This window comes from Nyctereutes procyonoides, unplaced genomic scaffold (genome assembly GCF_905146905.1).
Source record: "Nyctereutes procyonoides isolate TBG_1078 unplaced genomic scaffold, NYPRO_anot_genome, whole genome shotgun sequence".
Classification (NCBI taxonomy): domain Eukaryota; kingdom Metazoa; phylum Chordata; class Mammalia; order Carnivora; family Canidae; genus Nyctereutes; species Nyctereutes procyonoides.
This window is the reverse complement of record NW_026575024.1, coordinates 35,716,933-35,725,543: the sequence shown is the minus strand read 5'-3', so window position 1 is coordinate 35,725,543 and position 8,611 is coordinate 35,716,933.

The window sequence follows — 8,611 nt, the reverse complement described above, 5'->3', positions numbered from 1 at the left end:
TACCACTTCTGCGACCCTTTTTGTATTCCAAGTACTCATTTGAACAGGTGGGGTTGTGCTGTCTACCTGAGAGCACTGGGTGAGGGTCAGATGAGTTAGCGTGCAATAAAGTGCTTTGTAAACAGTACAACATTGGATACTTCAGTGCCCAGCATAATGCTATTAGAAAGAATATTAAAAAGCAAACTGAGAATTAAGGTTCATCCTTCTGGAGTGACAGCCAAGGTGGAGGCTGTGTGCAAAATACAGTGTACTGGGGCACATTAAAAATGGGGTTGAGAGCTAAAATGGAAAATCTGCAAGTACCAAGAGTCGAGTCTGAAAAAAGTACTGTGCCAGAGACTAGGGGAAAATGTGATCAGTGAACAAATTTGGAGATTTGTGATGGTTGAATCATAGGGCTGGAACCAGTGGGAGTTAGAGGGAGCAGACAAATGGATGACTTTTGATCAAACTGAGATGAAACAGAGAGGAAGGATGGAAGGCTGGGTAAGGCAGGGGCTAGTTCCTATCTTCTTTCCTCCTTTCATTTGACAAATATTGTTGAGTGCTGGCCAGGTGTGAGGCATATTTTTTCCAGCAGCTCCAGGAAACTGTCTCAGATAACTGATGAATAGCCAAGTCCTTCTTCTGTCAGTGAGCTGGTATTGATATACCCCCCTCCCCCACCCCAACCACCCCAGCTTGGAACAGCTGATGAAAGGACTAGGGGATTTGAACTTCTTAAACACCTAGAAAAGTGTTTAATTTTTTATAGATGGAAGCCTGCTGCAGGTTTCTAAGGAGACAGAAGAATTAGGGCTTTAGGATTTTGGAGATTATGAATGCATCCAACAAAGCTAAAATGGGGGAACCAGGCCAAATAAATATCTAAACTTGCCCTTGACTTATTTATTTATTCATTACTTATACTATGTTTTCTACTAGTTACCTGTCCCTGTGTTGTCTGTTTTAGTCAATAAGCAGACGGTCAGTCTGTCTTTCTAGCACATCGAGGACCAGGTCACTCTGTAAAGAAACACATAGGAAATATTGTCTAATGGCACTGTATTTTCTCAACATGCTAATTATAAAATAGCCTTCAAATGCCCAAAGTTTTCAATCATTCATTTAATATTTATTTGACTTCTATGGTGTTCTCTCTTATGAGTATAACTTTACCTACTTTGTTTTTACTATCATTTGAGTCCTTAATATTAGCTTTTCATAATTCTGTGATGATAACAATCCTGATACTTAAACTCTTGCTAATCTAAGACTTAAGAAGTGGTGGTGATTCACTGCCTGGGAAAAAATAGAGAGTGAAGATAACAAAGGGAAGGTCTTATCTGCATTGATTTGAAGTTGGCAAGATGAAAGAAAGGTAAAGTATCGGTTGGCTATTGCTATATAACAAATCAGCCCCAAAACCAGTAGTTTCAAACAATCTTTTTTTCTTGCTTATGTGTCACTAGTTGGATAGAGGTTGGTTGATCTAGGCTGAGTTTCAGATGAGCTCAGCTTAACGCTGCAGATAGGGTCTAGGTCTGTACACACATCTTTTTCCTTGGCTCAGTGAACTACATTGGGTAGGTAATAGGAATACAAGAGGGCAAACCAACTAAGCAAATTCATTTTGAGTCTTTGCTTGCGTCATGATTGCTAACTTTTCATTGGGTAAAACAAATCACATGGCCACATCCATCATGAGTGAAATAGCGAAATGTATTCTGCGTCTAGTTGGAGGAATTGCAAAAGGTCAAGGGTACAAGGAGAGGTGAAGCACTAGTATCAAGATTCATAATAAGAATCTAGTTTCTGTCTTTGGAATGCTTCCAGAATATGGGAATATCACTTTATTCCACCCCCTGATGTTCTAACTCATTAAAGCAGTTAATCCATGGATTAGGCTGTTCTAGCAGCAGTTGGAATTCTTCCCCAGTGAAGGCTCTTTTGGCTGTTGATTCATTGGCAAATGCCAAATCAGATGCATCACTAGATGCAGAATCAAAAAGTCTTGAGTTCAAGTCCCAGTGGCACCACTTACCCTCTGTGCATCCCAAGTGGTCATCTAACCTCTCTGAGCTTCTATTTCCTCATCTGTAAAATGAGGGTAAGAATTCATACTCAATTTATCTCATGGGGTTGTTATAAAGATCCAGTCATAGGAGATCATAAGTATGAAACTGTTATATAAACTGGAAGTAATTGCAGAAACAAGACATATTATTGCTGGGTACTGTTTGTGTTGGAGATTTCTAGAAGTACATCTTCTTATCCAGTTCCATTGATAGACTGACTTGCATTACTGTTGTGCTCCTCAGGCCTTGTTCCGAGGACAGCCAGATTGAAGCATAAGTACTTTGATGGGGGACAGATTAGTCAGGGTTGACTTCTCAGGCACGGGCTATAGAAATAAATGGTAATGCCAAAGAGAAATTCAGCCTGCTTCTTGTTCTGCCATCATTGGCCTTTCTGGGGTCTCTGGAAATTGCAACATGCTATGGAGACCAATACTAACAAATAAGAAATAATGCATATCCTTGGAAAATGCCTTGTGGTTTCCTTTGCTTGGCTTTCATTTCAGCTATAAAATTCTTGATTTTCATGAATCCACCTAAAAACACATACTTATTTAACAACCTTAGCAGTCTAAATTATACATATTCATATCTGGAATGCCATCTGTTCTATCTCTCGGAATGAGTTGGTTCCTAGGTGTGTGCCACCAACCTCATCCAGGAGGTGGCCTGGGGAGTCCATATGGCTTCTGGCATTTTCCTGGCCACACCAGTACCTGGGCTCAGGCCCAGGAAGTGGTTAGGGATTAGGGATAAGCATCAAACCAAATGGGCTAAGATTGGATCTGCAGTATAATCTGACTTTTCATGCTGTTTCTGAAGGGAAAAAGACAGGTCATGTGACTTTTTCTTGTGACAACCCATGACAGAACTTACTGTGTGGGAGATTCCTCCCCATTGTGACTCTTTAGGCAAGGCCACTAAATGGAGTGGTATAATTTCACATTCTCTAAGAAGAAACACCCCACACCACATCCAGAGTAGATTATAGGGTAGAAACATGAGCTTAAGATAAAACAAACATGCAGATTAAATAATCATCCCATTAAACCAAAATTAATGAGAGTGGTCTGAGGGAAGTGCAAGCATGGGATCAAGATTCCTTAATTCTAGCCCAAATTTTGTCCCTAGCTAGCTATGAAGAAGTCTTGAGTGAATCATTTCACTGATCTGTGCCTCGGTTTCCTCATTTGTGACAGGAGTGAATTAGCCCCTAAAGCCCTGTCCACTTTTGTCATCTAAGACCTTCATTCCTTCTCTATCCTTATTGGTAAAATAAAGAGGTTGTACTATGGTACCTGGAAGGTGCTGACTCCTTTATCCCATGATCGTACTTTCTAATAGGAGTGAAATGGAATTACACTGGACTCAGTATGAGCCCAGTTGGCCATATGTGCTCTTTGGCAAAAATTTAGTATTGGAAGCTGGAAAGGAACACAAAAGAGAAGTGGACGTTTTCCCATTGGCATTAAAGTGAATGTTTTGTTTAAAATACCCCAAATAAAAATAAAACAAAGAAGTCTGCATTTTAACACTTTTCATGTAAATAATAGACAACATCCCATTAGTGAGACTAGTCAGCAAGTACCCTATTTAAAAGTGCTTTTTTCATCTGACAGGTACCATTTGGAGTGCAAATGCATGTTTTTGGCAAAGGCCTATGCCTGGTGATGTTTTTCTTTGCATGAAAGGTTTAGGAATTGGAAGACAGACTATGCAGGAGGAGAGGAGTATATCCAGAGATTAAACATGTCTGTGTTGCTCATCTTTTAGGACCACTAAATCAATAACTTCAGTAACCATAATTCTTCCAATCTAGACAGCTCACGGCCCCTGCTAGGGCCTGAGGATTAATGAGTATCCTCTGTACTTTGGCCGTTCATGCTTTTACTTCTTTTTCTCTCTGAAATCTTCCATCTAGTACATCACCTTCTGTTTGTCTGGCACTGATGGGAAAAATGCATAGGCTTCTGGGATTTTTAATTCATAGTTTCTTTCTAGGCTGAGTCTATGTCAAAATGGTCTGTGTATGCATCAGTCTACTTGGAGGTGGAAAGATGAAAATTGTGTAAGCCAAACAACTTGTGGGGTGCATTTTTAAAAATTATAAGTAGATGTTACTTTTTATAAATTCCTGTGGACCACTGTAGCTTTAGTTTGCTGCTCTGCTAAACAGTGCCTTGGCTTGCAAGGACCCAAGTGCAAGTAATTTAGTTGGAAGGTGATGCCAAAAAGCCCATAGTGAAGTGAGAGAGTGAGACAGGGAAAGGAAGGCAGCCAATGCAGGGTGCATTTGCAAACAAATTAGGCTCAGCCCTGCTGGGGAATTCTGAAAGCTAATATGAAACATGTATCTTACCTATCCCAAGGGAGCAAGGCAACTAGGGTATTTACCCTACCAACCTCTCCCAGTCATTGGGTGATGGCTGCCTCAGGGGGGTGTTAATTACCCAGCACTTTTGGTCTGTCTTGTGTACTAAGGCAGAAGAAGCATTACAGTAAGCCCTCAAGAGTAGGAGGTTAGGTAGAAGAGCATTACTATGGTAAGATCTGGAAGGATATGGTCAGGGCCCCACCTGCACTTGGTACAAATAGACACATGAAGGATACCACATATAGCAAATAGATACATGTAAATGAAAGTATTAGAATTCCCCTCTCAAACTTAAATAATAAAGAAGGCATAATGATTCAAAACTGGAATGTCCAAAGATTGGAGTGACTTCAGGTAAATCTTGATCCAGGCTTTTAAATGGTTTGACAGGCGACTTTCTTTTCTCTATTTTTTTGCACCACTCACTATGTGTTGGCTCCATTCTTGGTAGTTTCTACCTTTATGATTACAAAATAGCTGGTCATAGCTCCTTAGGGTTCTATTCTCTAAGTTCAACTTTCATCTAAGAAGAAAATGTGTGTTTTTCAAATAGCTTAAACAAGTCCTGGAATTAAGTCTTTTGCACTATGATTGTCCTGATTAGGGTCAAGTCCTGTCTCCCATCCCAATCATTGCAGCCAGGGGGCTTTAGGCTGTCCAGACTCACTTCTGAGTTACTGGAGGGTGAGGGGAAAGGTGACTCTAACTCAAAACACATGGCTGAGAAATTCAGTCTGTTGGGACAGGAATAGGAGGCAATCAATACTAGGGACCTTAAGTCTAATAGCATAGGTGTTTGATAACCCTAAGAAAAGCAGCTAAATCAATGATATTATATTTCAACTCCTTGATGTCAGAATCCAGCTGAATGTCCAGGGAAGAAAGAAAGATTAATAGTGATGTAGTAAGGGAGAGCCAGGAAGAAAATGTAATGGTGAAAGCTTGGGTACCAACAGCCACTCCAGAGAGCTGAATTCAGACTGTATCTTTGACAACACAAATGCCGGGTAATATTTATTTAGCTGAGCCTAATAAGCAGTGTAAAGAGTCTCATCTCTCAAATTGGCACAGCAAGGGGCCAAGCAGCCAGGCTGCTGATAATTAACAGTGAAATGCCTGGCCTCTTCTCTCCCTGCAGCATCTGAAGAGATGCCTGGGACTGCCCAGCAAATTCATTTTTCTCTTACAGACTAGGATAAGGATGGAGTTTGCTGCAGAAAATGACTGTAGAGGCAGGTAGCCAAGGGCAGAACAAAATGGCTATTCCTGTTGTACCCAAGATCACGAATCCGAGAAACCACTGAGGATCCGACACCGATGCAAACACACGAGGGTTTATTTACAAGCTCGGACTTGGGTCCAAGTGTACCCAACACAGCGGAGAAGGGACTTGGACCCCGAGGTGAGTTTCAGCTTAGTTTTAAGGGCTGGTCTAGGGGACCTCCAGAAGGGGTGGAGGAATTTCTCAAGTTCTGTTTACATCCTGATATGGGGCCTTCAAGGGCATTGAGCCCTGTTCTCATTCTAATAGGGGCTTCCTAGGACGTTAAGCTGTAAGCTGTTTTTTTCCCCTGTAACTGAAGTAAGGTAAATTCAGCTCTTATTCACAGGGGCCTGGGATGGCTGTACTTGTGCTAATGCTGAACCTAAAGTGGAATGGCCTTAATTTTCTTGGCCTCCACATTCCCAGCAAGCAGGGCAATCCACCTCTTGCTCATGGAAGGTCACATACACACTACATTTTCGGTACCCATGATCATAGACCTATACAGGCAGTTACACTGGTTTTAGCTCACAAGTGCTACAGTTGAATTAGTAGTTGCAGAATCAAAGATAGAATTCAAATGAACCTTGGCGATTGGCTATTTTGATTCTATTTACTGTTGAAAAAACAGAAACCTATATAGATGTGTGGCTCATTTAGCATCACAGTGAGTTCACTGTAGAGTTGACACAAGGAACAAAACACCCCAATGTGACAATTCACTGTTAATAATAACAATGTCTATGATCTAAATTCTTGAGATTCAGTCTGGACCTAGCTCTTGTTCCCCTCTTATAGCTGAATCATTTGGTGGAATTCATACAGTAAGTCAGTAGAAAACAGAAGACTCCAATACCAATTGACATTGTCCATTAATAATTCTGGAAGCCCTCTCTGAAGGCTAATAATAGTGATGATGGAGATGATGAATAATTTTTTATCTCTCAAAATACACCAGGCACTGTACTAAACAATTTATGTGCATTATTTTGAATTTTAATCCTCATCATAACTCTTTCATGTGAGTACTACTCCTATTGTATGGTGGAGGAAATAGAGGTTTACAGAGTTTATGAACTTGTCTAAGAACACAAAATTTGTAAATGGTGGAGTTGGGTTCCACTCTCATGTGTTCTCATTCAAGAGCCAAGCGTGTACCTGTAACCACCCCTAACCTTAACTTCGTCTCAGCCCTGCTGGAGTTTCAATGACTTGCACTGGATTTTCCTTCTCCAAGATGAAATACTATATCTGGAGAGACCTGGTATATTTTCCTTTATCTCTAAAAAATATCATAAATTTACTGTACTTTTTAGAATTGCTATTAATGACTTTTGAGGTTTGGTACTTTTTTTTTTTTTGGAGGATAGCAGTAAAACACTACATTTACATATTTAAAGACAGTTTTCCTAAATGTCAGTTCAAAATATAGATTTATCAGAATTTGGAAATGAAAGGATTTTCTCTTACTGCTGACTCTATTGGATGTCAAAACTGTGCAAATTGCATCCCAGAGTTAGAGCACTGTGAGGGCATCTGACCCTGCCCAAGTATCCTTGCCAAATAGCCTATCTTTCTTGTTTCCCCATCCCTTATCTGCATGGCTTCCAATTCTCCTTCCTCCAGTTTCTCCAGATGGCAGACATCTTTCAGCCTCTTGGCTCCTACAACTTCTTCCTACTGAATTGGAGCCAATTCCTGTAATCCAACTTCCTCCTCTTCAAAGGGATGTGCATAGCTTTTACAAGGACGAGGCCATCTGACGCCACTGCCTGTTGCCTTCTCTTGCCAGTGTCCTTATTTGACCTCAGTGTTTCCCCAGTTGGTCTCCATGGAGAGATGACCATTGGCTTGATTTGCATCAAGTTTTCCTGTTGGTCACCTTCTCTTTTGAATTCTTCTCTCTCATCTTCACCACTAATATACCATTGTTCTCTACTTGGGGGCTGTTTCTTCCCCACTGTACTAGTATTATGACAATTTAGGATCAATGGATTAACTGGTATTTTTTACACTTTAAGCAGTTTTGCCAATTATATCACCAGAGAACTGGTTTGAGAATGACCAAGGAATTGACCCTTCATCAGTGGGTGGGGGGAGGGTATGGAAGGAACTGCTTAGCTTGGGGAATACTCACTACAGAATGGATGACTAGGGGAGAGGCAAGAATCACATAGAACATTCCTGAGTATGATTCATACTTTTCTATTTTTATCTTTTATATTAGCTTGTTAAGACCTGAATTTGCCTCTCTTTCCTATCTTTAAGCAAATACTGTCTTATATAAAGTAATCTATTCCTATATTATCAATAAAAAATTTACTTTCTCTTGTCTTCTAGAAATGTTTAGTCTACCTGAATGTGAATAATATGCATAATTGAGCGCATCCCAAAATATGAAGACTCAAATAAAGGGGGCTCATACTGCTCATTGAGATAAACTTTTTTAAAAAAGTAATTATTTCTTCCACTGGATCATCCCTTTATATTCAAGATGTGTACTTCTTACTTTCCCTCTACATCAGTGTTTATATTTTATTGCCTTATTTTTTATTTCTTTTATGTTGAGTCTTGATGAAAGCTATGAATTCTCTCTCCCCAATAAATTGTCTAAATATCACATTCACACACACACACACACGCACAGAATTTTGGCCACAACTTCAAAGTGTTCGTTGATGCTCAGTACAGAAACCCATTCATCATACTGCTGTCAGACTAATAGTTCTATAAGATGAGTGAGGTCATCTCACTTTCCTAATCCCTGTCACCTCCAGAATACAGAATAAAGTTGAAAGCCCTCCATGACTATTGCTCAAAGTACTTTTCCTTTCCATTTATCTTCTGCTCTAGCAACATTTTGAGTATTTTTCTTTCTTCATGCCTTTGCTCAAACTGTTCACTTGACCTGGA